Genomic DNA, 27,680 nt, shown 5'->3' with positions numbered 1-27,680 from the left:
AGAAGGAATGACTCCCACTAAGGTAGAAGAACGCCACCCAACCTGCAATCGAGAAGCTGTCAAAACTACACGCCTGACCGGACAGCGGCAGCAAGGCAAGGAAACGTACAGGGCTGTTACATACGAGGGCAGTTCAATAAGTAATGCAACACTTTTTTTTCTGAAACAGGGTTTGTTTTATTCAGCATTGAAATACACCAGGTTATTCCCCACTCTTTTAGCTACACAACACTATTTTTCAACGTAATCTCCATTCAATGCTACGGCCTTAGGCCACCTTGAAATGAGAGCCTGTATGCCTGCACGGTACCATTCCACTGGCCGATGTCGGAGCCAACGTCGTACTGCATCAATAACTTCTTCATCATCCGCGTAGTGCCTCCCACGGATTGCGTTCTTCATTGGGCCAAACATATGGAAATCCGACGGTGCGAGATCGGGGCTGTAGGGTGCATGAAGAAGAACAGTCCACTGAAGTTTTGTGAGCTCCTCTCGGGTGCGAAGACTTGTGTGAGGTCTTGCGTTGTCATGAAGAAGGAGAAGTTCGTTCAGATTTTTGTGAACAGTTGTGACAGCACTACCAACAGAGATTTCAAGTTGAGCACTGAGTTGTTTGATGGTGATCCGTCGATCATCTCGAACGAGGGTGTTCGCACGCTCCGCCATTGCAGGAGTCACAGCTGTGCACGGCCGGCCCGCACGCGGGAGATCAGACAGTCTTGCTTGACCTTGCGGCGATGATGACACACGCTTTGCCCAACGACTCACCGTGCTTTTGTCCACTGCCAGATCACCGTAGACATTCTGCAAGCGCCTATGAATATCTGAGATGCCCTGGTTTTCCGCCAAAAGAAACTCGATCACTGCCCGTTGTTTGCAACGCACATCCGTTACAGACGCCATTTTAACAGCTCCGTACAGCGCTGCCACCTGTCGGAAGTCAATGAAACTATACGAGACGAAGCGGGAATGTTTGAAAATATTCCACAAGAAATTTCCGGTTTTTTCGATCAAAATTGGCCGAGAAAAAAAATGTGTTGCATTACTTATTGAACTGCCCTCGTACACTAACCGCCAGGGTAGGTAACTGGGGCGTTAGCGGCCACCAGGCAAGAAAAATTACCGCTGGTTGAACTTGACAAATTGTAACAAGTTGAACGCAGTAAATAGTAATAAGAAGTCGAGGGAAGATAATCAGATCCGCCTTCCCCAACCACTCCACTCGCTGCTCTTCGCCTCGGCGACACTACGAGCCTCTGGACCTGATGGGATACCAGTTCAGTTTTACACAGAGTACGCGAAGGAACTTGCCCCCCTTCTTGAAGCTGTGTACCGTAGGTCTCTAGAAGAGCGTAGCGTTCCAAAGGATTGGAAAAGGGCACAGGTCATCCCCGTTTTCAAGAAGGGACGTCGAACAGATGTGCAGAACTATAGACCTATATCTCTAACGTCGACTAGTTGTAGAATTTTGGAACACGTATTGTGTTCGAGTATAATGAATTTTCTGGATACTAGAAATCTACTCTGTAGGAATCAGCATGGGTTTCGAAAAAGACGGTCGTGTGAAACCCAGCTCGCGCTATTCGTCCACGAGACTCAGAGGGCCATAGACACGGGTTCACAGGTAGATGCCGTGTTTCTTGACTTCCGCAAGGCGTTCGATACAGTTCCCCACAGGCGTTTAATGAACAAAGTAAGAGCATATGGACTATCAGACCAATTGTGTGATTGGATTGAGGAGTTCCTAGATAACAGGACGCAGCATGTCATTCTCAATGGATAGAAGTCTTCCGAAGTAAGAGTGATTTCAGGTGTGCCGCAGGGGAGTGTCATAGGACCGTTGCTATTCACAATATACATAAATGGCCTTGTGGATGACATCGGAAGTTCAGTGAGGCTTTTTGCAGATGATGCTGTGGTGTATCGAGAGGTTGTAACAATGGAAAATTGTACTAAAATGCAGGAGGATCTAAAGCGAATTGACGGATGGTGCAGGGAATGGCAATTCAATCTCAATGTGGACAAGTGTAATGTGCTGCGAATACATAGGAAGATAGATCCTTTATCATTTAGCTACAAAATTGCAGGTCAGCAAATGGAAGCAGTTAATACCATAAATTATCTGGGAGTACGCATTAGGAGTGATTTAAAATGGAATGATCATACACTCCTGGAAATTGAAATAAGAACACCGTGAATTCATTGTCCCAGGAAGGGGAAACTTTATTGACACATTCTTGGGGTCAGATACATCACATGATCACACTGACAGAACCACAGGCACATAGACACAGGCAACAGAGCATGCACAATGTCGGCACTAGTACAGTGTATATCCACCTTTCGCAGCAATGCAGGCTGCTATTCTCCCATGGAGACGATCGTAGAGATGCTGTATGTAGTCCTGTGGAACGGCTTGCCATGCCATTTCCATCTGGCGCCTCAGTTGGACCAGCGTTCGTGCTGGACTTGCAGAACGCGTGAGACGACGCTTCATCCAGTCCCAAACATGCTCAATGGGGGACAGATCCGGAGATCTTGCTGGCCAGGGTAGTTGACTTACACCTTCTAGAGCACGTTGGGTGGCACGGGATTCAGTGTCCCCTCGACGATCACCAGTGGTGTACGGCCAGTGTAGGAGATCGCTCCCCACACCATGATGCCGGGTGTTGGCCCTGTGTGCCTCGGTCGTATGCAGTCCTGATTGTGGCGCTCACCTGCACGGCGCCAAACACGCATACGACCATCATTGGCACCAAGGCAGAAGCGACTCTCATCGCTGAAGACGCCACGTCTCCATTCGTCCCTCCATTCACGCCTGTCGCGACACCACTGGAGGCGGGCTGCACGATGTTGGGGCGTGAGCGGAAGACGGCCTAACGGTGTGCGGGACCGTAGCCCAGCTTCATGGAGACGGTTGCGAATGGTCCTCACCGATACCCCAGGAGCAACAGTGTCCCTAATTTGCTGGGAAGTGGCGGTGCGGTCCCCTACGGCACTGCGTAGGATCCTACGGTCTTGGCGTGCATCCGTGCGTCGCTGCGGTCCGGTCCCAGGTCGACGGGCACGTGCACCTTCCGCCGACCACTGGCGACAACATCGATGTACTGTGGAGACCTCACACCCCACGTGTTGAGCAATTCGGCGGTACGTCCACCCGGCCTCCCGCGTGCCCACTATACACCCTCGCTCAAAGTCCGTCAACTGCACATACGGTTCACGTCCACGCTGTCGCGGCATGCTACCAGTGTTAAAGACTGCGATGGAGCTCCGTATGCCACGGCAAACTGGCTGACACTGACGGCGGCGGTGCACAAATGCTGCGCAGCTAGCGCCATTCTACGGCCAACACCGCGGTTCCTGGTGTGTCCGCTGTGCCGTGCGTGTGATCATTGCTTGTACAGCCCTCTCGCAGTGTCCAGAGCAAGTATGGTGGGTCTGACACACCGGTGTCAATGTGTTCTTTTTTCCATTTCCAGGAGTGTATAATGTTGACCGTCGGTAAAGCAGATGCCAGACTGAGATTCATTGGAAGAATCCTAAGGAAATGCAATCCGAAAACAAAGGAAGTAGGTTACAGTACGCTTGTTCGCCCACTGCTTGAATACTGCTCAGCAGTGTGGGATCCGTACCAGATAGGGTTGATAGAAGAGATAGAGAAGATCCAACGGAGAGCAGCGCGCTTCGTTACAGGATCATTTAGTAATCGCGAAAGCGTTACGGAGGTGACAGACAAACTCCAGCGGAAGACTCTGCAGGAGAGACGCTCAGTAGCTCGGTACGGACTTTTGTCAAAGTTTCGAGAACATACCTTCACCGAAGAGTCAAGCAGTATATTGCTCCCTCCTACGTATATCTCGCGAAGAGACCGTGAGGATAAAATCAGAGAGATTAGAGCCCACACATAGGCATACCGACAATCCTTCTTTCCACGAACAATACGAGACTGGAATAGAAGGGAGAACCGATAGAGGTACTCAGGGTACCCTCCGCCACACACCGTCAGGTGGCTTGCGGAGTATGGATGTAGATGTAGATGTAGAACACGAACCCGAGTCGCTGGAGAATCGCGAGATGTCACAATGGTGGAGGTTTGTCTACTTAGATTGAAATGCACTCATCTTAAAGCTTGCTGGATCCGGTTTACGACGGGGTCGTGCACCCTCCTGACCACAGCCCTTCCTTCCGGCAGTCCATGCGCACCGCCAATGGTCCCGGCGTGTTCTGGCACTGCGCGGACCTGGCTCCACCTGAGTTAACCTACTGAACCGCCGACTGACACGACCCGGAAGAACCATAACGTCGCCCCAGAGATAGGGCCACTGTTACTACGTATCCATAACCGCCGCCTGCTGCCACTAGCGGACAGCCAACGCTTACGAAACCGAGTGGCACCAGTGAAGGAGACAAACAACGCAACCATGCCAACTAAACGATACTGTCTGGCAGAAACGTACACGCGGCACCAACGCGAGCTGCAGCACAGCTCGATAGGTTGTGCTACAAACTATCGCATGTACGCCCTTGCCGGATACAGAATTGTCTTTGTAGAGCTGTGAAATCGCTTCAATCATTTGTAATAACCCTGTATGTTAATTGTAATTAATTTATTCAAGAATTGCCCCAATAATAATTTTCTTTTAAAGTAACTGTTTTAAACAAAAAGATTCATTTCAAGTTAAATAACATTTCCCATGCATTCCCTCCAAGAATCAAAATTAAACATGGGCCAGCATTCCACGGAGCTGTGCCGAAAAATGAGAGCAGATAGTGATACAGTTTTACTGAGGTAAGAATTTCGGTTTCTCTATTCAGGTTTAATTATTGCACAGGGCCGAAGGTCAGCGCAGCTGTCCTTATAAAATTTATCAGGTTCATTGTAGCGTTAATTTTGTAGGGACTTAATATTTTTGCGCATTTTTATTATCATTGAGTTTTATTACATTTGGGCCATTATTATTCTTTAATTTTGCAAGCAGTTTACGCATGGTTCATTTTTATTATGTAGTTTTGTGAGAAGATAAAGTTTCACCTAACATTGACTTTCATATTCTTGCTGGGAGGTTATTGACAATTAAATAATTTCATGCGGGGAGGTTACAACTTACCTCGCACCTTGACAACATTTCGCAAAAGCACAACAGCAAACAGCAAGCAGGTAGCAGCTAGGCTGTATTTCTGTTTCTAAATGCTTCAAACACTTGCATGTGGTAATGCATAATGACAAACACAGGAGTGGGGAGAGTGATTATTCCTATGACATGATATTCCAAGACAACAATTTTACTATGAAGCATATATTCAAGAAGTCAGAGTAATACCTCCCATCATCTTTACACAGAACATAGGTCTGAACAATCCTATTCTCAACAAAATGAACAATGATCTGAAAATGGGACAATGTTAACAGAGTTTCTCTAAAATACCAACAGCTTAATCAATTAATAAGCTAATGCATGACTCAGGGAAGTGGGGTGGTCTTTCTGCTTTGAGCAAGTTAACTAGCTGACAATAATCATTCCTAGCTGCACAGTGCTGCTGTCTTACCTCAAACTTCTTCTCTTCAAAAATAATAACTGTGGTGTCACCGCCAGACACCACACTTGCTAGGTGGTAGCTTTAAATCGGCCGCGGTCCATTAGTACATGTCGGACCCGCGTGTCGCCACTGTCAGTAATCGCAGACCGAGCGCCACCACACGGCAGGTCTAGAGAGGCGGACTAGCACTCGCCCCAGTTGTACGACGACTTTGCTAGCGACTACACTGACGAAGCCTTTCTCTCATTTGCCGAGAGACAGTTAGAATAGCCTTCAGCTAAGTCCATGGCTACGACCTAGCAAGGCGCCATTAACCTTATCTGGAGAGAGTCTCATTTGTATAGTCAAGAGCGATGTACCACAAGAATGAATTAAAGTTAAGTAAACAGACGCTACGTACTTTTATTTAGTGCATTAATAACGTATCCTGTTCCAGACTTCACGCCATTCGGCGTGTGTGTACGCGTGCCTTTCGGTTACCCGTCACTGTGGACTGGCTATCTTGTCAGTCCACTACAATAACATTATTCAAAATATGTGTTCCTTTCACTATTCAATAGATATATCATATCCATCCTTGCTGTCGTTTACCATATTCTTTACCTTACACTTACAAGTCCACACAGCACTACTGAATATATCCATCACCTACCACATTTCACCAAAAAATCTATCAGACTGTGCAGACCCAAAGACTGTGCCATCACAAGGCCACAGATTGTTTAACAGTGGTATAGCTTGCTCCCTCTCTGATGCACTCATCGATAACTTACGAGGGGCGTTTGAAAAGTCCGTGCAAAAATAAAAACTACTTACGTGTTTGGGGTAAACCTTTTTTAGTTTTCGACATAGTCTCCTTTTAGACTTTCACACTTCGTCCAACGCTGTTCTAATTTGTTGATCCCTTCCGAATAATAGGAACTGTCCAAGCCTGCAAAATAGCTATTAGTTGCTGCAATCACCTCGTCGTTTGAATAAAATCTGTGTCCTGCCAGACATTTCTTCAAATTGGTGAACAAATAGTAGTCAAAGGGAGCCACGTCTGGAGAATGGTGGTGGTGGTGGTGGGGGGGGGGGGGATGCGAAACGAGTTGGAATCCCATTTCTATCAATTTTGTAACCACAAATGCTGAGGTGTGTGCTGGCGCATTGTCGTGGTGCAAAAGGACTTTTTTTGCGGTCCAATCGCCGGCGTTTTTCTTGCAGCTTGGTTTTCAAACGGTCCAATAACGATGAATAATATGCACCTGTAATAGGTTTACCCTTTTCCAGATAGTCGATGAGGATTATCCCTTGCGAATCCCGAAAGACCGTCGCCATAACCTTTCCAGCTGAAGGAATGGTCTTTGCCTTTTTGGTGCAGATTCTCCCTTGGTCACCCATTGTTTAGATTGTTGGTTGGTCTCAGGAGTATAGTAATGTATCCACGGTTCATTCACAGTGACGAAACGACGCTTAAAGTCTTGCGGATTCTTCCTGAACAGCTGCAAACAACCCTTGCAACACTTCACACGTTTCCGTTTTTGGTCAAGCGTGAGCAATCGTAGAACCCATCTTGCGGATAGCTTTCCCATGTCCAAATGTTTATGCAAAATATTATGTACCCGTTCATTCGAGATGCCCACAGCACTAGCAATCTCACGCACCTTAACTCTTCTGTCATTCTTCACCATATCATGGATTTTATCAATGATTTCTGGAGTCGTAACCTCCACAGGACGTCCAGAACGTTCAGCATCACTTGTGTCCATATGGCCACCCGGAAAATTTTGAAACCATTTATGAATAGTTCTAACTGAAGGAGCAGAGTCACCGTAATGTTTATCAAGCTTCTCTTTTGTCTCCTGAGGAGTTTCGTCTTTCATAAAGTTAATGTTTAATCACCACACGAAATTCTTTTTCGTCCATTTTTTGACAATCACTCGACTTCCTTGATTCACACGACTGCCAAACACAAAGAAATAGACCAATATGGCTGACACTTGGTGTGCGTTCTTTCCAAAGATGCTACTAACTAAACATGACCTCGATATGCGCCGGTGGTGCCATCTCTCGGACTTTCCACGGACTTTTCAAACGCCCCTCGTACAAGAATCAAAATGACAAGAACACCTTGAAAGTCATCTAAATAAATGAAATTATGACTGAAGTACTCTGTTTCTGATTGTAAGCTCTAAACTGTAATAATAAAGCAACTGACGTAATGTGAAAGCCAATATGCACTGTAATAATAATTAATTGTCGTAATGAAAAGTGAACTCTTTCATACTGTAAATGTTGGCAATCTGACTGCGACAATTTTGAACGGTATAAACTGCCTGAATATTTAACTTGGACATATGACCTAGAGTAATTGGCTTTAGAGAATTTGATCACAAAAACTGTCTCTGAATAACATAAGTTGGCCCTGACCGAATAAAAAAAAATTAAAAAAACCATAATATTTTCTCATTACCTCTGTTCTGCGCAAGTCTGGATAACGCGTTGCCGTACAGCTATGCTAAAGCTGCAAGTTACTGTATCTGCACAGAAACACCCGTGAGGTGCAATGAGTTCTCTGCTAGTTGCAAATCGAACTGTTTTTCGAACACACTTGGTTGGATAATCCATTGAAAAGAATTGTAAGAGAAAGGTTGGTAAGAAAATGATATATGCGCATAAACTGACAACACTAAGATTTTCGGAATACTGTAAAAAAGTGCCCCAGGAAGATTTTAAATTTAATGAACTCCTCAGCATCCACGAAATACTCTTTCCTATCTCTCAAATAGAGTGTATTTCAGTACAATAACCTTGTTACTTCGATGATGCAACAATATTTATAAAAAAAGGTAACATTATTTTTGCCGGCCGGTATGACCGAGCGGTTCTAGGCGCTGAAGTCTGTAGTCGAGCAACCGCTACGGTCGCAGGTTCGGAGCCTGCCTCGAGCATGGTTGTGTGTGATGTCCTTAGGTTAGTTAGGTTTAAGTAGTTCTAAGTTCTAGGCGACTGATGACCTCATATGTTAAGTCCCATTGTGCTCAGAGCCATTTAACATGATTTTTATATTTACCTGACATTCCATTAGACTTCATACTTCACCAAATAGTTTCATAATCATGTTGACTAAATAAAATGATAAATTGAGACATTAATTTTGAATCATAACATTGCCATTGCTTTTCACTCCAACACTGGTTAACTATATCAGCCTAACTCTAACACAGCAATACTCTGACTGCCTCACTCTATCAAAGCTTAACATTGTCTGCTCCACAGCACCCTCACGAAGCTCAAAGATACTCACTCACCTTCTGCAACACAGCTGCCAACATCGCTGCTCGCTCATAATCGAATCAGATACCAAAAACTCAGACACCAAATTTATACATGACACCTACCAATCATGTTTATTGTTGTAATCTTCAGTCCAGAAACTGGTTTGGTGCAGCTCTCCATGCTACTCTATAGTGTGCAAGCTTTGCAGCCGTGGCTTACCAAACTGATAGTTCGGTAATTTTCACGCCTGTCAACACCTGCTCTCTTTGCGATTGGAATTATTATATTCTTCTTGAAGTCTGAGGGTATTTCGCCTGTCTCAGGCCTGTGTCAGGACTGGCTCTCCCAAGGCTGTCAGTAGTTCTAATGGAATGTTGTCTACTCCCTGGGCCTTGTTTCGACTCAGGTCTTTCTGTGCTCTGTCACACTCTTCACGCAGCATCGTATCTCCCATTTCATCTTCATCTACATCCTCTTCCATTTCCATAATATTGTCCTCAAGTACATCGGCCCTATATAGACCCTCTATATACTCCTTCCACCTTTCTGCTTTCCCTTCTTTGCTTAGAACTGGTTTTCCATCTGAGCTCTTGATATTCTTACAAGTGGTTCTCTTTTCTCCAAAGGTCTCTTTAATTTTCCTGTAGGCAGTATCTATCTTACCCCTAGTGAGATAAGCCTCTACATCCTTACATTTGTCCTCCAGCCATCCCTGCTTAGCCATTTTGCACTTCCTGCCGATCTCATTTTTGAGACGTTTGTATTCCATTTTGCCTGCTTCATTTACTACATTTTTATGTTTTCTCCTTTCATTAATGAAATTCAATATTCCTTCTCTTACCCAAGGATTTCTACTAGCCCTCGGAATTTTACGTAGATCCTCTACTGCCTTCACTATTTCATTCCTCAAAGCTACCCATTCTTCTTCTACTGTATTTCTTTCCCCCATTCCTGTCAATTGTTCCCTTATGCTCTCCCTGAAACTCTGTACAACCTCTGGTTTAGTGAGTTTATCCAGGTCCCATCTCCTTAAATTCCCACTTTTTGCAGTTTCTTCAGTTTTAATCTACAGTTCATAACCAATAAATTGTGGTCAGAGTCCACATCTGCCCCTGGAAATGTCTTACAATTTAAAACCTGATTCCTAAATCTCTGTCTTACCATTATATAATCTATATGATACCTTCTAGTACTTCCAGGCTTCCTCCATGTATGCAATCTTCTTTCATGATTCTTGAACCAAGTGTTGGCTGTGATTAAGTTATGCTCTGTGCAAAATTCTACCAGGCGGCTTCCTCTTACATTTATTACCCCCAAACGATATTCACCTACTACGTTTTTTTCTCTTCCTTTTCCTATTATCGAATTCCAGTCACCCATGACTATTAAATTTTCATCTCCCATCACTATCTTAATAATTTCTTTTATCTCATCATACATTTCATCAATTTCTTTGTCATCTGCAGAGCTAGTTTGCATATAAACTTTCACAATATATATAAATGACCTAGTAGATAGTGTCGGAAGTTCCATGCTGCTTTTCGCGGATGATACTGTAGTATACAGAGAAGTTGCAGCATTAGAAAATTGCTGCGAAATGCAGGAAGATCTGCAGCGGATAAGCACTTGGTGCAGGGAGTGGCAACTTACCCTTAACATAGACAAATGTAATATATTGCGAATACATAGAAAGAAGGACCCTTTATTGTATGATTATATGATAGCGGAACAAACACTGGTAGCAGTTACTTCTGTAAAATATCTGGGAGTATGCGTACGGAACGATTAGAAGTGGAATGATCATATAAAATTAATTGTTGGTAAGGCACGTGCCAGGTTGAGATTCATTGGGAGAGTCCTTAGAAAATGTAGTCCATTAACAAAGGAGGTAGCTTCCAAAACACTCATTCGACCTATACTTGAGTATTGCTCATCAGTGTGGGATCCGTACCAGGTCGGGTTGACAGAGGAGATAGAGAAGATGCAAAGAAAGCGGCGCGTTTCGTTACAGGGTTATTTGGTAAGCGTGATAGCGTTACGGAGATGTTTAGCAAACTCGAGTGGCAGACTCTGCAAGAGAGGCGCTCTGCATCGCGGTGTAGCTTGCTGTCCAGGTTTCGAGACGGTGCGTTTCTGGTTGAGGTATCGAATATATTGCTTCCCCCTACTTATACCTCCCGAGGAGATCACGAATCTAAAATTAGAGAGATTCGAGCGCGCAAGGAGGCTTTCCGGCAGTCGTTCTTCCCGCGAACCATACGCGACTGGAACAGGAAAGGGAGGTAATGACAGTGGCACGTTAAGTGCCCTCCGCCACACACCGTTGGGTGGCTCGTGGAGTATAAATGTAGATGTGGATGTACTACTATAGTAGGAGTGGGCTTCGTGTCTATCTTATAATGCGTTCGCTATGCTGTTCAAAGTACTCACTTAACTTCTGCAATACAGCTTACAACATCGCTGCTGGCTCGCAATCGAATCAATACCAAAAATTCAGATACCAAAATTATTCATGACATCTACCAATCTTACACCGTGCAAATGAATCACTAACACTATAGCCCGTCAATATGAAAACTGTATGCTTCTCTAATGCCACTGGATGTAGTCCATGAAATTGTATTTTTTTAACCCTTTCGTGAGGAAAATTATTGAGCCGTTTTTTTTAATGAATGGAGAGCAGATAGTAGTTAACAGATAGGTATATTTATCATACAGAATATCAAATTTTCTGCAACTGTGAAAGTGAGGTCACACAACACGGTGGGAAGTATTCTTCCCAGTGCCCTTCCAGTTGAATGACAAATACAACTTTTTCAATATATGTCATATTTGTTTGATAAATTTACTTCTCTTGTTATAATGATTGTTCAAAATACTTACCATTAAATTTTCTGAAACATGGGTCTATGCAAAGTGGTATTTGACAATATGTAGAAACACAGCGAGTGCTCTTTTCCGCAGCTTTGGTACTACAATGACGGCACGTCCAGTAGGTTTCTCCTAAAATGGGTTGATGCTCCCCTACAGCCACATGACGAAAATCTTCAGGTACTTTACCCCTTTTTGCCAGAAAGACAGGTTTTTGCCCACGCCTTTTTTGGGATGTGAAGCCAGCGATCAATTGTATGCCTATACGGATCCTGTATGTGAGCTGATCATGCTGTCCACTTTCTCTTTTAGTTATTTTCCACAGGATAAAACTGTTCACTGCAGCAGCGTCCACCAGGAAATAAAATATTCTGTGCCACCATTTTACAGAACGTCTGCCAGTAGCATACATTTCTCGTAATTGATAAAACTTACGGACACCACCCATTATTTTGTTGTATTCTGCCACAACTTCAAGACAAGAAATCTCTGTACTAGTACCATCTCCGTTTTTCCTTTTCACAGTTGCTGTTTCTCATGAGTCATGAATTGAGGACAGGAAAGTGACTGGACGGTGATCCATCCATTTTACTGCAGAAATGGCTCCTTTTGTTTCAAACTGGAATTCTACTCGTTCCAATTTTACGTTTTCCTTCATGTTTTTGTTGTTGTTGTGGTCTTCAGTCCTGAGACTGGTTTGATGCAGCTCTCCATGCTACTCTATCTTGTGCAAGCTTCTTCATCTCCCAGTTCCTACTGCAGCCTACATCCTTCTGAATCTGCTTGGTTTACTCATCTCTTGGTCTCCTTCTACGATTTTTACCCACCACGCTGCCCTCCAGTACTAAATTGGTGGTCCCTTGATGCCTCAGAACATGTCCTACAAACTGATCCCTTCTTCTAGTCATATTGTGCCACAAACTCCTCTTCTCCCCAATTCTGTTCAATACCTCCTCATTAGTTATGTGATCTACCCATCCAATCTTCAGCATTCTTTTGTAGCACCACATTTCGAAAGCTTCTATTCTCTTCTTGTCTAAACTATTTATCGTCCTTGTTTCACTTCCATACACGGCTACACTCCATACAAATACTTTCAGAAACGACTTCCTAACACTTAAATCAATACTCCATGTTAACAAATTTCTCTTCTTCAGAAACGCTTTCCTTGCCACTGCCAGTCTACATTTTATATCCTCTCTACTTCGACCATCATCAGTTATTTTGCTCCCCAAATACCAAAATTCCTTTACTACTTTAAGTGTCTCATTTCCTAATCTAATTCCCTCAGCATCACCCGACTTAATTGGACTACATTCCATTATCCTTGTTTTCCTTCTGTTGATGTTCATCTTATACCCACCTTTCAAGGCACTGTCCATTCCGTTCAACTGCTCTTCCAAGTACTTTGCTGTCTGTGACAGAATTACAATGTCATCGGCGAACCTCAAGGTTTTTATTTTTTCTCCATGGATTTTAATACCTACTCCGAACTTTTCTTTTGTTTCCTTTACTGCTTGTTCAATATACAGACTGAATAGCATCGGGGAGAGGCTACAACCCTGTCTCACTCCCTTCCCAACGACTGCTTCCCTTTCATGTCCCTCGACTCTTGTGACTGTCATCTGGTTTCTGTACAAATTGTAAATAGCCTTTTGCTCCCTGTATTTTACCCCTGCCACCTTCAAAATTTGAAAGAGAGTATTCTAGTCAACATTGTGAAAAGCTTTCTCTAAATCTAGAAATGCTATAAACGTAGGTTTGCCTTTCCTTAATCTTTCTTCTAAGATAAGTTGTAGGGTCGGTATTGCCTCAAGTGCTCCAACATTTCTACGGAATCCAAACTGATCTTCCCCGAGGTCGGCTTCTACCAATTTTTCCAATCGTCTGTAAAGAATTCGCGTTAGTATTTTGCAGCTGTGACTTATTAAACTGATAGCTCGTTTTCCTTCATAAATTTGGGTAAATCATAAGTATTTACCTTATACTATAGCGTTGGTGAAAAAATCACAAAATGTCACACAAACATGACTGAAAGGCTCCTCTACAGAGCAACACTCAGCTATACAATGCCTCTGCGCGAAGGTACAGCAAAAACGGCGGGAACTTCCGATTGGAAGCAGTATCCTATACTCCAGATCAGATTTTCACTCTGCAGCGGAGTGTGCGCTGATATGAAACTTCCTGGCAGATTAAAACTGTGTGCCGGACCGAGACTCGAACTCGGGACCTTTGCCTTTCGCGGGCAAGTGCTCATGCACGACTCACGCCCCGTCCTCACAGCTTTACTTCTGCCAGTACCTCGTCTCCTACCTTCCAAACGTTACAGAAGCTCTCCTGCGAACCTTACAGAACTAGCACTCCTGACAGAAAGGGTATTGTGGAGACATGGCTTAGCTACAGTCTTGGGGGATGTTTCCAGAATGAGATTTTCAGTCTGCAGCGGAGTGTTCGCTGATATGAAACTTCGTGGTAGATTAAAACTGTGTGCCGGACCGAGACTCGAACTCGGGACCTTTGCCTTTCGCGGGCAAGTGCTCATGCACGACTCACGCCCCGTCCTCACAGCTTTACTTCTGCCAGTACCTCGTCTCCTACCTTCCAAACGTTACAGAAGCTCTCCTGCGAACCTTACAGAACTAGCACTCCTGACAGAAAGGGTATTGTGGAGACATGGCTTAGCTACAGTCTTGGGGGATGTTTCCAGAATGAGATTTTCAGTCTGCAGCGGAGTGTTCGCTGATATGAAACTTCGTGGTAGATTAAAACTGTGTGCCGGACCGAGACTCGAACTCGGGACCTTTGCCTTTCGCGGGCAAGTGCTCATGCACGACTCACGCCCCGTCCTCACAGCTTCACTTCTGCCAGTACCTCGTCTCCTACCTTCCAAACGTTACAGAAGCTCTCCTGCGAACCTTACAGAACTAGCACTCCTGACAGAAAGGGTATTGTGGAGACATGGCTTAGCTACAGTCTTGGGGGATGTTTCCAGAATGAGATTTTCAGTCTGCAGCGGAGTGTTCGCTGATATGAAACTTCGTGGTAGATTAAAACTGTGTGCCGGACCGAGACTCGAACTCGGGACCTTTGCCTTTCGCGGGCAAGTGCTCATGCACGACTCACGCCCCGTCCTCACAGCTTTAATTCTGCCAGTACCTCGTCTCCTACCTTCCAAACGTTACAGAAGCTCTCCTGCGAACCTTACAGAACTAGCACTCCTGACAGAAAGGGTATTGTGGAGACATGGCTTAGCTACAGTCTTGGGGGATGTTTCCAGAATGAGATTTTCAGTCTGCAGCGGAGTGTTCGCTGATATGAAACTTCGTGGTAGATTAAAACTGTGTGCCGGACCGAGACTCGAACTCGGGACCTTTGCCTTTCGCGGGCAAGTGCTCATGCACGACTCACGCCCCGTCCTCACAGCTTTACTTCTGCCAGTACCTCGTCTCCTACCTTCCAAACGTTACAGAAGCTCTCCTGCGAACCTTACAGAACTAGCACTCCTGACAGAAAGGGTATTGTGGAGACATGGCTTAGCTACAGTCTTGGGGGATGTTTCCAGAATGAGATTTTCAGTCTGCAGCGGAGTGTTCGCTGATATGAAACTTCGTGGTAGATTAAAACTGTGTGCCGGACCGAGACTCGAACTCGGGACCTTTGCCTTTCGCGGGCAAGTGCTCATGCACGACTCACGCCCCGTCCTCACAGCTTTACTTCTGCCAGTACCTCGTCTCCTACCTTCCAAACGTTACAGAAGCTCTCCTGCGAACCTTACAGAACTAGCACTCCTGACAGAAAGGGTATTGTGGAGACATGGCTTAGCTACAGTCTTGGGGGATGTTTCCAGAATGAGATTTTCAGTCTGCAGCGGAGTGTTCGCTGATATGAAACTTCGTGGTAGATTAAAACTGTGTGCCGGACCGAGACTCGAACTCGGGACCTTTGCCTTTCGCGGGCAAGTGCTCATGCACGACTCACGCCCCGTCCTCACAGCTTTACTTCTGCCAGTACCTCGTCTCCTACCTTCCAAACGTTACAGAAGCTCTCCTGCGAACCTTACAGAACTAGCACTCCTGACAGAAAGGGTATTGTGGAGACATGGCTTAGCTACAGTCTTGGGGGATGTTTCCAGAATGAGATTTTCAGTCTGCAGCGGAGTGTTCGCTGATATGAAACTTCGTGGTAGATTAAAACTGTGTGCCGGACCGAGACTCGAACTCGGGACCTTTGCCTTTCGCGGGCAAGTGCTCATGCACGACTCACGCCCCGTCCTCACAGCTTTAATTCTGCCAGTACCTCGTCTCCTACCTTCCAAACGTTACAGAAGCTCTCCTGCGAACCTTACAGAACTAGCACTCCTGACAGAAAGGGTATTGTGGAGACATGGCTTAGCTACAGTCTTGGGGGATGTTTCCAGAATGAGATTTTCACTCTGCAGCGGAGTGTTCGCTGATATGAAACTTCGTGGTAGATTAAAACTGTGTGCCGGACCGAGACTCGAACTCGGGACCTTTGCCTTTCGCGGGCAAGTGCTCATGCACGACTCACGCCCCGTCCTCACAGCTTTACTTCTGCCAGTACCTCGTCTCCTACCTTCCAAACGTTACAGAAGCTCTCCTGCGAACCTTACAGAACTAGCACTCCTGACAGAAAGGGTATTGTGGAGACATGGCTTAGCTACAGTCTTGGGGGATGTTTCCAGAATGAGATTTTCAGTCTGCAGCGGAGTGTTCGCTGATATGAAACTTCGTGGTAGATTAAAACTGTGTGCCGGACCGAGACTCGAACTCGGGACCTTTGCCTTTCGCGGGCAAGTGCTCATGCACGACTCACGCCCCGTCCTCACAGCTTCACTTCTGCCAGTACCTCGTCTCCTACCTTCCAAACGTTACAGAAGCTCTCCTGCGAACCTTACAGAACTAGCACTCCTGACAGAAAGGGTATTGTGGAGACATGGCTTAGCTACAGTCTTGGGGGATGTTTCCAGAATGAGATTTTCAGTCTGCAGCGGAGTGTTCGCTGATATGAAACTTCGTGGTAGATTAAAACTGTGTGCCGGACCGAGACTCGAACTCGGGACCTTTGCCTTTCGCGGGCAAGTGCTCATGCACGACTCACGCCCCGTCCTCACAGCTTCACTTCTGCCAGTACCTCGTCTCCTACCTTCCAAACGTTACAGAAGCTCTCCTGCGAACCTTACAGAACTAGCACTCCTGACAGAAAGGGTATTGTGGAGACATGGCTTAGCTACAGTCTTGGGGGATGTTTCCAGAATGAGATTTTCAGTCTGCAGCGGAGTGTTCGCTGATATGAAACTTCGTGGTAGATTAAAACTGTGTGCCGGACCGAGACTCGAACTCGGGACCTTTGCCTTTCGCGGGCAAGTGCTCATGCACGACTCACGCCCCGTCCTCACAGCTTTACTTCTGCCAGTACCTCGTCTCCTACCTTCCAAACGTTACAGAAGCTCTCCTGCGAACCTTACAGAACTAGCACTCCTGACAGAAAGGGTATTGTGGAGACATGGCTTAGCTACAGTCTTGGGGGATGTTTCCAGAATGAGATTTTCAGTCTGCAGCGGAGTGTTCGCTGATATGAAACTTCGTGGTAGATTAAAACTGTGTGCCGGACCGAGACTCGAACTCGGGACCTTTGCCTTTCGCGGGCAAGTGCTCATGCACGACTCACGCCCCGTCCTCACAGCTTCACTTCTGCCAGTACCTCGTCTCCTACCTTCCAAACGTTACAGAAGCTCTCCTGCGAACCTTACAGAACTAGCACTCCTGACAGAAAGGGTATTGTGGAGACATGGCTTAGCTACAGTCTTGGGGGATGTTTCCAGAATGAGATTTTCAGTCTGCAGCGGAGTGTTCGCTGATATGAAACTTCGTGGTAGATTAAAACTGTGTGCCGGACCGAGACTCGAACTCGGGACCTTTGCCTTTCGCGGGCAAGTGCTCATGCACGACTCACGCCCCGTCCTCACAGCTTTACTTCTGCCAGTACCTCGTCTCCTACCTTCCAAACGTTACAGAAGCTCTCCTGCGAACCTTACAGAACTAGCACTCCTGACAGAAAGGGTATTGTGGAGACATGGCTTAGCTACAGTCTTGGGGGATGTTTCCAGAATGAGATTTTCAGTCTGCAGCGGAGTGTTCGCTGATATGAAACTTCGTGGTAGATTAAAACTGTGTGCCGGACCGAGACTCGAACTCGGGACCTTTGCCTTTCGCGGGCAAGTGCTCATGCACGACTCACGCCCCGTCCTCACAGCTTTACTTCTGCCAGTACCTCGTCTCCTACCTTCCAAACGTTACAGAAGCTCTCCTGCGAACCTTACAGAACTAGCACTCCTGACAGAAAGGGTATTGTGGAGACATGGCTTAGCTACAGTCTTGGGGGATGTTTCCAGAATGAGATTTTCAGTCTGCAGCGGAGTGTTCGCTGATATGAAACTTCGTGGTAGATTAAAACTGTGTGCCGGACCGAGACTCGAACTCGGGACCTTTGCCTTTCGCGGGCAAGTGCTCATGCACGACTCACGCCCCGTCCTCACAGCTTTACTTCTGCCAGTACCTCGTCTCCTACCTTCCAAACGTTACAGAAGCTCTCCTGCGAACCTTACAGAACTAGCACTCCTGACAGAAAGGGTATTGTGGAGACATGGCTTAGCTACAGTCTTGGGGGATGTTTCCAGAATGAGATTTTCAGTCTGCAGCGGAGTGTTCGCTGATATGAAACTTCGTGGTAGATTAAAACTGTGTGCCGGACCGAGACTCGAACTCGGGACCTTTGCCTTTCGCGGGCAAGTGCTCATGCACGACTCACGCCCCGTCCTCACAGCTTTACTTCTGCCAGTACCTCGTCTCCTACCTTCCAAACGTTACAGAAGCTCTCCTGCGAACCTTACAGAACTAGCACTCCTGACAGAAAGGGTATTGTGGAGACATGGCTTAGCTACAGTCTTGGGGGATGTTTCCAGAATGAGATTTTCAGTCTGCAGCGGAGTGTTCGCTGATATGAAACTTCGTGGTAGATTAAAACTGTGTGCCGGACCGAGACTCGAACTCGGGACCTTTGCCTTTCGCGGGCAAGTGCTCATGCACGACTCACGCCCCGTCCTCACAGCTTTACTTCTGCCAGTACCTCGTCTCCTACCTTCCAAACGTTACAGAAGCTCTCCTGCGAACCTTACAGAACTAGCACTCCTGACAGAAAGGGTATTGTGGAGACATGGCTTAGCTACAGTCTTGGGGGATGTTTCCAGAATGAGATTTTCAGTCTGCAGCGGAGTGTTCGCTGATATGAAACTTCGTGGTAGATTAAAACTGTGTGCCGGACCGAGACTCGAACTCGGGACCTTTGCCTTTCGCGGGCAAGTGCTCATGCACGACTCACGCCCCGTCCTCACAGCTTTAATTCTGCCAGTACCTCGTCTCCTACCTTCCAAACGTTACAGAAGCTCTCCTGCGAACCTTACAGAACTAGCACTCCTGACAGAAAGGGTATTGTGGAGACATGGCTTAGCTACAGTCTTGGGGGATGTTTCCAGAATGAGATTTTCAGTCTGCAGCGGAGTGTTCGCTGATATGAAACTTCGTGGTAGATTAAAACTGTGTGCCGGACCGAGACTCGAACTCGGGACCTTTGCCTTTCGCGGGCAAGTGCTCATGCACGACTCACGCCCCGTCCTCACAGCTTTACTTCTGCCAGTACCTCGTCTCCTACCTTCCAAACGTTACAGAAGCTCTCCTGCGAACCTTACAGAACTAGCACTCCTGACAGAAAGGGTATTGTGGAGACATGGCTTAGCTACAGTCTTGGGGGATGTTTCCAGAATGAGATTTTCAGTCTGCAGCGGAGTGTTCGCTGATATGAAACTTCGTGGTAGATTAAAACTGTGTGCCGGACCGAGACTCGAACTCGGGACCTTTGCCTTTCGCGGGCAAGTGCTCATGCACGACTCACGCCCCGTCCTCACAGCTTTACTTCTGCCAGTACCTCGTCTCCTACCTTCCAAACGTTACAGAAGCTCTCCTGCGAACCTTACAGAACTAGCACTCCTGACAGAAAGGGTATTGTGGAGACATGGCTTAGCTACAGTCTTGGGGGATGTTTCCAGAATGAGATTTTCAGTCTGCAGCGGAGTGTTCGCTGATATGAAACTTCGTGGTAGATTAAAACTGTGTGCCGGACCGAGACTCGAACTCGGGACCTTTGCCTTTCGCGGGCAAGTGCTCATGCACGACTCACGCCCCGTCCTCACAGCTTCACTTCTGCCAGTACCTCGTCTCCTACCTTCCAAACGTTACAGAAGCTCTCCTGCGAACCTTACAGAACTAGCACTCCTGACAGAAAGGGTATTGTGGAGACATGGCTTAGCTACAGTCTTGGGGGATGTTTCCAGAATGAGATTTTCAGTCTGCAGCGGAGTGTTCGCTGATATGAAACTTCGTGGTAGATTAAAACTGTGTGCCGGACCGAGACTCGAACTCGGGACCTTTGCCTTTCGCGGGCAAGTGCTCATGCACGACTCACGCCCCGTCCTCACAGCTTTACTTCTGCCAGTACCTCGTCTCCTACCTTCCAAACGTTACAGAAGCTCTCCTGCGAACCTTACAGAACTAGCACTCCTGACAGAAAGGGTATTGTGGAGACATGGCTTAGCTACAGTCTTGGGGGATGTTTCCAGAATGAGATTTTCAGTCTGCAGCGGAGTGTTCGCTGATATGAAACTTCGTGGTAGATTAAAACTGTGTGCCGGACCGAGACTCGAACTCGGGACCTTTGCCTTTCGCGGGCAAGTGCTCATGCACGACTCACGCCCCGTCCTCACAGCTTCACTTCTGCCAGTACCTCGTCTCCTACCTTCCAAACGTTACAGAAGCTCTCCTGCGAACCTTACAGAACTAGCACTCCTGACAGAAAGGGTATTGTGGAGACATGGCTTAGCTACAGTCTTGGGGGATGTTTCCAGAATGAGATTTTCAGTCTGCAGCGGAGTGTTCGCTGATATGAAACTTCGTGGTAGATTAAAACTGTGTGCCGGACCGAGACTCGAACTCGGGACCTTTGCCTTTCGCGGGCAAGTGCTCATGCACGACTCACGCCCCGTCCTCACAGCTTTACTTCTGCCAGTACCTCGTCTCCTACCTTCCAAACGTTACAGAAGCTCTCCTGCGAACCTTACAGAACTAGCACTCCTGACAGAAAGGGTATTGTGGAGACATGGCTTAGCTACAGTCTTGGGGGATGTTTCCAGAATGAGATTTTCAGTCTGCAGCGGAGTGTTCGCTGATATGAAACTTCGTGGTAGATTAAAACTGTGTGCCGGACCGAGACTCGAACTCGGGACCTTTGCCTTTCGCGGGCAAGTGCTCATGCACGACTCACGCCCCGTCCTCACAGCTTTACTTCTGCCAGTACCTCGTCTCCTACCTTCCAAACGTTACAGAAGCTCTCCTGCGAACCTTACAGAACTAGCACTCCTGACAGAAAGGGTATTGTGGAGACATGGCTTAGCTACAGTCTTGGGGGATGTTTCCAGAATGAGATTTTCAGTCTGCAGCGGAGTGTTCGCTGATATGAAACTTCGTGGTAGATTAAAACTGTGTGCCGGACCGAGACTCGAACTCGGGACCTTTGCCTTTCGCGGGCAAGTGCTCATGCACGACTCACGCCCCGTCCTCACAGCTTTACTTCTGCCAGTACCTCGTCTCCTACCTTCCAAACGTTACAGAAGCTCTCCTGCGAACCTTACAGAACTAGCACTCCTGACAGAAAGGGTATTGTGGAGACATGGCTTAGCTACAGTCTTGGGGGATGTTTCCAGAATGAGATTTTCAGTCTGCAGCGGAGTGTTCGCTGATATGAAACTTCGTGGTAGATTAAAACTGTGTGCCGGACCGAGACTCGAACTCGGGACCTTTGCCTTTCGCGGGCAAGTGCTCATGCACGACTCACGCCCCGTCCTCACAGCTTTACTTCTGCCAGTACCTCGTCTCCTACCTTCCAAACGTTACAGAAGCTCTCCTGCGAACCTTACAGAACTAGCACTCCTGACAGAAAGGGTATTGTGGAGACATGGCTTAGCTACAGTCTTGGGGGATGTTTCCAGAATGAGATTTTCAGTCTGCAGCGGAGTGTTCGCTGATATGAAACTTCGTGGTAGATTAAAACTGTGTGCCGGACCGAGACTCGAACTCGGGACCTTTGCCTTTCGCGGGCAAGTGCTCATGCACGACTCACGCCCCGTCCTCACAGCTTTACTTCTGCCAGTACCTCGTCTCCTACCTTCCAAACGTTACAGAAGCTCTCCTGCGAACCTTACAGAACTAGCACTCCTGACAGAAAGGGTATTGTGGAGACATGGCTTAGCTACAGTCTTGGGGGATGTTTCCAGAATGAGATTTTCAGTCTGCAGCGGAGTGTTCGCTGATATGAAACTTCGTGGTAGATTAAAACTGTGTGCCGGACCGAGACTCGAACTCGGGACCTTTGCCTTTCGCGGGCAAGTGCTCATGCACGACTCACGCCCCGTCCTCACAGCTTTACTTCTGCCAGTACCTCGTCTCCTACCTTCCAAACGTTACAGAAGCTCTCCTGCGAACCTTACAGAACTAGCACTCCTGACAGAAAGGGTATTGTGGAGACATGGCTTAGCTACAGTCTTGGGGGATGTTTCCAGAATGAGATTTTCAGTCTGCAGCGGAGTGTTCGCTGATATGAAACTTCGTGGTAGATTAAAACTGTGTGCCGGACCGAGACTCGAACTCGGGACCTTTGCCTTTCGCGGGCAAGTGCTCATGCACGACTCACGCCCCGTCCTCACAGCTTTACTTCTGCCAGTACCTCGTCTCCTACCTTCCAAACGTTACAGAAGCTCTCCTGCGAACCTTACAGAACTAGCACTCCTGACAGAAAGGGTATTGTGGAGACATGGCTTAGCTACAGTCTTGGGGGATGTTTCCAGAATGAGATTTTCAGTCTGCAGCGGAGTGTTCGCTGATATGAAACTTCGTGGTAGATTAAAACTGTGTGCCGGACCGAGACTCGAACTCGGGACCTTTGCCTTTCGCGGGCAAGTGCTCATGCACGACTCACGCCCCGTCCTCACAGCTTTACTTCTGCCAGTACCTCGTCTCCTACCTTCCAAACGTTACAGAAGCTCTCCTGCGAACCTTACAGAACTAGCACTCCTGACAGAAAGGGTATTGTGGAGACATGGCTTAGCTACAGTCTTGGGGGATGTTTCCAGAATGAGATTTTCAGTCTGCAGCGGAGTGTTCGCTGATATGAAACTTCGTGGTAGATTAAAACTGTGTGCCGGACCGAGACTCGAACTCGGGACCTTTGCCTTTCGCGGGCAAGTGCTCATGCACGACTCACGCCCCGTCCTCACAGCTTTACTTCTGCCAGTACCTCGTCTCCTACCTTCCAAACGTTACAGAAGCTCTCCTGCGAACCTTACAGAACTAGCACTCCTGACAGAAAGGGTATTGTGGAGACATGGCTTAGCTACAGTCTTGGGGGATGTTTCCAGAATGAGATTTTCAGTCTGCAGCGGAGTGTTCGCTGATATGAAACTTCGTGGTAGATTAAAACTGTGTGCCGGACCGAGACTCGAACTCGGGACCTTTGCCTTTCGCGGGCAAGTGCTCATGCACGACTCACGCCCCGTCCTCACAGCTTTACTTCTGCCAGTACCTCGTCTCCTACCTTCCAAACGTTACAGAAGCTCTCCTGCGAACCTTACAGAACTAGCACTCCTGACAGAAAGGGTATTGTGGAGACATGGCTTAGCTACAGTCTTGGGGGATGTTTCCAGAATGAGATTTTCAGTCTGCAGCGGAGTGTTCGCTGATATGAAACTTCGTGGTAGATTAAAACTGTGTGCCGGACCGAGACTCGAACTCGGGACCTTTGCCTTTCGCGGGCAAGTGCTCATGCACGACTCACGCCCCGTCCTCACAGCTTTAATTCTGCCAGTACCTCGTCTCCTACCTTCCAAACGTTACAGAAGCTCTCCTGCGAACCTTACAGAACTAGCACTCCTGACAGAAAGGGTATTGTGGAGACATGGCTTAGCTACAGTCTTGGGGGATGTTTCCAGAATGAGATTTTCAGTCTGCAGCGGAGTGTTCGCTGATATGAAACTTCGTGGTAGATTAAAACTGTGTGCCGGACCGAGACTCGAACTCGGGACCTTTGCCTTTCGCGGGCAAGTGCTCATGCACGACTCACGCCCCGTCCTCACAGCTTTAATTCTGCCAGTACCTCGTCTCCTACCTTCCAAACGTTACAGAAGCTCTCCTGCGAACCTTACAGAACTAGCACTCCTGACAGAAAGGGTATTGTGGAGACATGGCTTAGCTACAGTCTTGGGGGATGTTTCCAGAATGAGATTTTCAGTCTGCAGCGGAGTGTTCGCTGATATGAAACTTCGTGGTAGATTAAAACTGTGTGCCGGACCGAGACTCGAACTCGGGACCTTTGCCTTTCGCGGGCAAGTGCTCATGCACGACTCACGCCCCGTCCTCACAGCTTTACTTCTGCCAGTACCTCGTCTCCTACCTTCCAAACGTTACAGAAGCTCTCCTGCGAACCTTACAGAACTAGCACTCCTGACAGAAAGGGTATTGTGGAGACATGGCTTAGCTACAGTCTTGGGGGATGTTTCCAGAATGAGATTTTCAGTCTGCAGCGGAGTGTTCGCTGATATGAAACTTCGTGGTAGATTAAAACTGTGTGCCGGACCGAGACTCGAACTCGGGACCTTTGCCTTTCGCGGGCAAGTGCTCATGCACGACTCACGCCCCGTCCTCACAGCTTTACTTCTGCCAGTACCTCGTCTCCTACCTTCCAAACGTTACAGAAGCTCTCCTGCGAACCTTACAGAACTAGCACTCCTGACAGAAAGGGTATTGTGGAGACATGGCTTAGCTACAGTCTTGGGGGATGTTTCCAGAATGAGATTTTCAGTCTGCAGCGGAGTGTTCGCTGATATGAAACTTCGTGGTAGATTAAAACTGTGTGCCGGACCGAGACTCGAACTCGGGACCTTTGCCTTTCGCGGGCAAGTGCTCATGCACGACTCACGCCCCGTCCTCACAGCTTCACTTCTGCCAGTACCTCGTCTCCTACCTTCCAAACGTTACAGAAGCTCTCCTGCGAACCTTACAGAACTAGCACTCCTGACAGAAAGGGTATTGTGGAGACATGGCTTAGCTACAGTCTTGGGGGATGTTTCCAGAATGAGATTTTCAGTCTGCAGCGGAGTGTTCGCTGATATGAAACTTCGTGGTAGATTAAAACTGTGTGCCGGACCGAGACTCGAACTCGGGACCTTTGCCTTTCGCGGGCAAGTGCTCATGCACGACTCACGCCCCGTCCTCACAGCTTCACTTCTGCCAGTACCTCGTCTCCTACCTTCCAAACGTTACAGAAGCTCTCCTGCGAACCTTACAGAACTAGCACTCCTGACAGAAAGGGTATTGTGGAGACATGGCTTAGCTACAGTCTTGGGGGATGTTTCCAGAATGAGATTTTCAGTCTGCAGCGGAGTGTTCGCTGATATGAAACTTCGTGGTAGATTAAAACTGTGTGCCGGACCGAGACTCGAACTCGGGACCTTTGCCTTTCGCGGGCAAGTGCTCATGCACGACTCACGCCCCGTCCTCACAGCTTTAATTCTGCCAGTACCTCGTCTCCTACCTTCCAAACGTTACAGAAGCTCTCCTGCGAACCTTACAGAACTAGCACTCCTGACAGAAAGGGTATTGTGGAGACATGGCTTAGCTACAGTCTTGGGGGATGTTTCCAGAATGAGATTTTCAGTCTGCAGCGGAGTGTTCGCTGATATGAAACTTCGTGGTAGATTAAAACTGTGTGCCGGACCGAGACTCGAACTCGGGACCTTTGCCTTTCGCGGGCAAGTGCTCATGCACGACTCACGCCCCGTCCTCACAGCTTTACTTCTGCCAGTACCTCGTCTCCTACCTTCCAAACGTTACAGAAGCTCTCCTGCGAACCTTACAGAACTAGCACTCCTGACAGAAAGGGTATTGTGGAGACATGGCTTAGCTACAGTCTTGGGGGATGTTTCCAGAATGAGATTTTCAGTCTGCAGCGGAGTGTTCGCTGATATGAAACTTCGTGGTAGATTAAAACTGTGTGCCGGACCGAGACTCGAACTCGGGACCTTTGCCTTTCGCGGGCAAGTGCTCATGCACGACTCACGCCCCGTCCTCACAGCTTTACTTCTGCCAGTACCTCGTCTCCTACCTTCCAAACGTTACAGAAGCTCTCCTGCGAACCTTACAGAACTAGCACTCCTGACAGAAAGGGTATTGTGGAGACATGGCTTAGCTACAGTCTTGGGGGATGTTTCCAGAATGAGATTTTCAGTCTGCAGCGGAGTGTTCGCTGATATGAAACTTCGTGGTAGATTAAAACTGTGTGCCGGACCGAGACTCGAACTCGGGACCTTTGCCTTTCGCGGGCAAGTGCTCATGCACGACTCACGCCCCGTCCTCACAGCTTTACTTCTGCCAGTACCTCGTCTCCTACCTTCCAAACGTTACAGAAGCTCTCCTGCGAACCTTACAGAACTAGCACTCCTGACAGAAAGGGTATTGTGGAGACATGGCTTAGCTACAGTCTTGGGGGATGTTTCCAGAATGAGATTTTCAGTCTGCAGCGGAGTGTTCGCTGATATGAAACTTCGTGGTAGATTAAAACTGTGTGCCGGACCGAGACTCGAACTCGGGACCTTTGCCTTTCGCGGGCAAGTGCTCATGCACGACTCACGCCCCGTCCTCACAGCTTTACTTCTGCCAGTACCTCGTCTCCTACCTTCCAAACGTTACAGAAGCTCTCCTGCGAACCTTACAGAACTAGCACTCCTGACAGAAAGGGTATTGTGGAGACATGGCTTAGCTACAGTCTTGGGGGATGTTTCCAGAATGAGATTTTCAGTCTGCAGCGGAGTGTTCGCTGATATGAAACTTCGTGGTAGATTAAAACTGTGTGCCGGACCGAGACTCGAACTCGGGACCTTTGCCTTTCGCGGGCAAGTGCTCATGCACGACTCACGCCCCGTCCTCACAGCTTTAATTCTGCCAGTACCTCGTCTCCTACCTTCCAAACTTCACAGAAGCTCTCCTGCGAACCTTACAGAACTAGCACTCCTGACAGAAAGGGTATTGTGGAGACATGGCTTAGCTACAGTCTTGGGGGATGTTTCCAGAATGAGATTTTCAGTCTGCAGCGGAGTGTTCGCTGATATGAAACTTCGTGGTAGATTAAAACTGTGTGCCGGACCGAGACTCGAACTCGGGACCTTTGCCTTTCGCGGGCAAGTGCTCATGCACGACTCACGCCCCGTCCTCACAGCTTTAATTCTGCCAGTACCTCGTCTCCTACCTTCCAAACTTCACAGAAGCTCAGTTGGTAGAGCACTTGCCCGCGAAAGGCAAAGGTCCCGAGTTCGGGTCTCGGTCCGGCACACAGTTTTAATCTGCCAGGAAGTTTCAGTATCCTATACTGTTCACTAGGTGGTAGCACCGTACAGAGGTGGGATCTGTGAATCCCACGGGACTAGGAGCAAGTTCATTGTAGTGGGAAGCATGTTTCCCACGGCTCAGGAAAGGGTTAAGGCAATGTATAGGTTGTTGAGACCGGTAAGAGAGTGTGCGGTGTGCTGTCGTGTTGCAGAAGTGAGGCTGGCGGCTGGAAGGACGATGTCGTCGGCCTCTGCAGCGGCGGAGACGTCCGACTCGGAGGAGGCGGAGATCGTGGAGGAGGAGGTGGGGGAGGAGAGCGACGGCGACGGCGACGGGGCGGCGGGGGCGGCGGGGGAGCCCAACCCCAGTGCTGACGTCAGCAGCAACAGGCCGATGGAGGTCGCTCCGTCACAGCCCGGCTGGGCCGCAGTGGGTGAGTACAGATGTACAGTCTCAGCTACAGTGTCTGCAGTGAGTTGCTGACAAGAATGCGTGAGACCTGAAAGC

General features: G+C 47.8%; 1 long non-coding RNA gene across 1 annotated transcript in view; it reads left to right on the top strand.

The window, feature by feature from the left end:
* The window catches only part of LOC126109749 (uncharacterized), a 216,281-nt gene extending 188,808 nt beyond the window's left edge, over window positions 1-27,473 (top strand). Inside the window, exon 3 of the long non-coding RNA XR_007523723.1 lies at window positions 27,385-27,473. This is a non-coding gene — a long non-coding RNA (uncharacterized LOC126109749). The remainder of the gene's footprint in view (window positions 1-27,384) is intronic.
* The last annotated feature ends 207 nt before the right edge of the window (window positions 27,474-27,680 follow it).

Source organism: Schistocerca cancellata, chromosome 12, assembly GCF_023864275.1.
Source record: "Schistocerca cancellata isolate TAMUIC-IGC-003103 chromosome 12, iqSchCanc2.1, whole genome shotgun sequence".
NCBI classification, from domain to species: domain Eukaryota; kingdom Metazoa; phylum Arthropoda; class Insecta; order Orthoptera; family Acrididae; genus Schistocerca; species Schistocerca cancellata.
The sequence above is the reverse complement of the archived record's forward strand: the minus strand, read 5'-3'. Positions and strand labels throughout refer to the sequence as shown.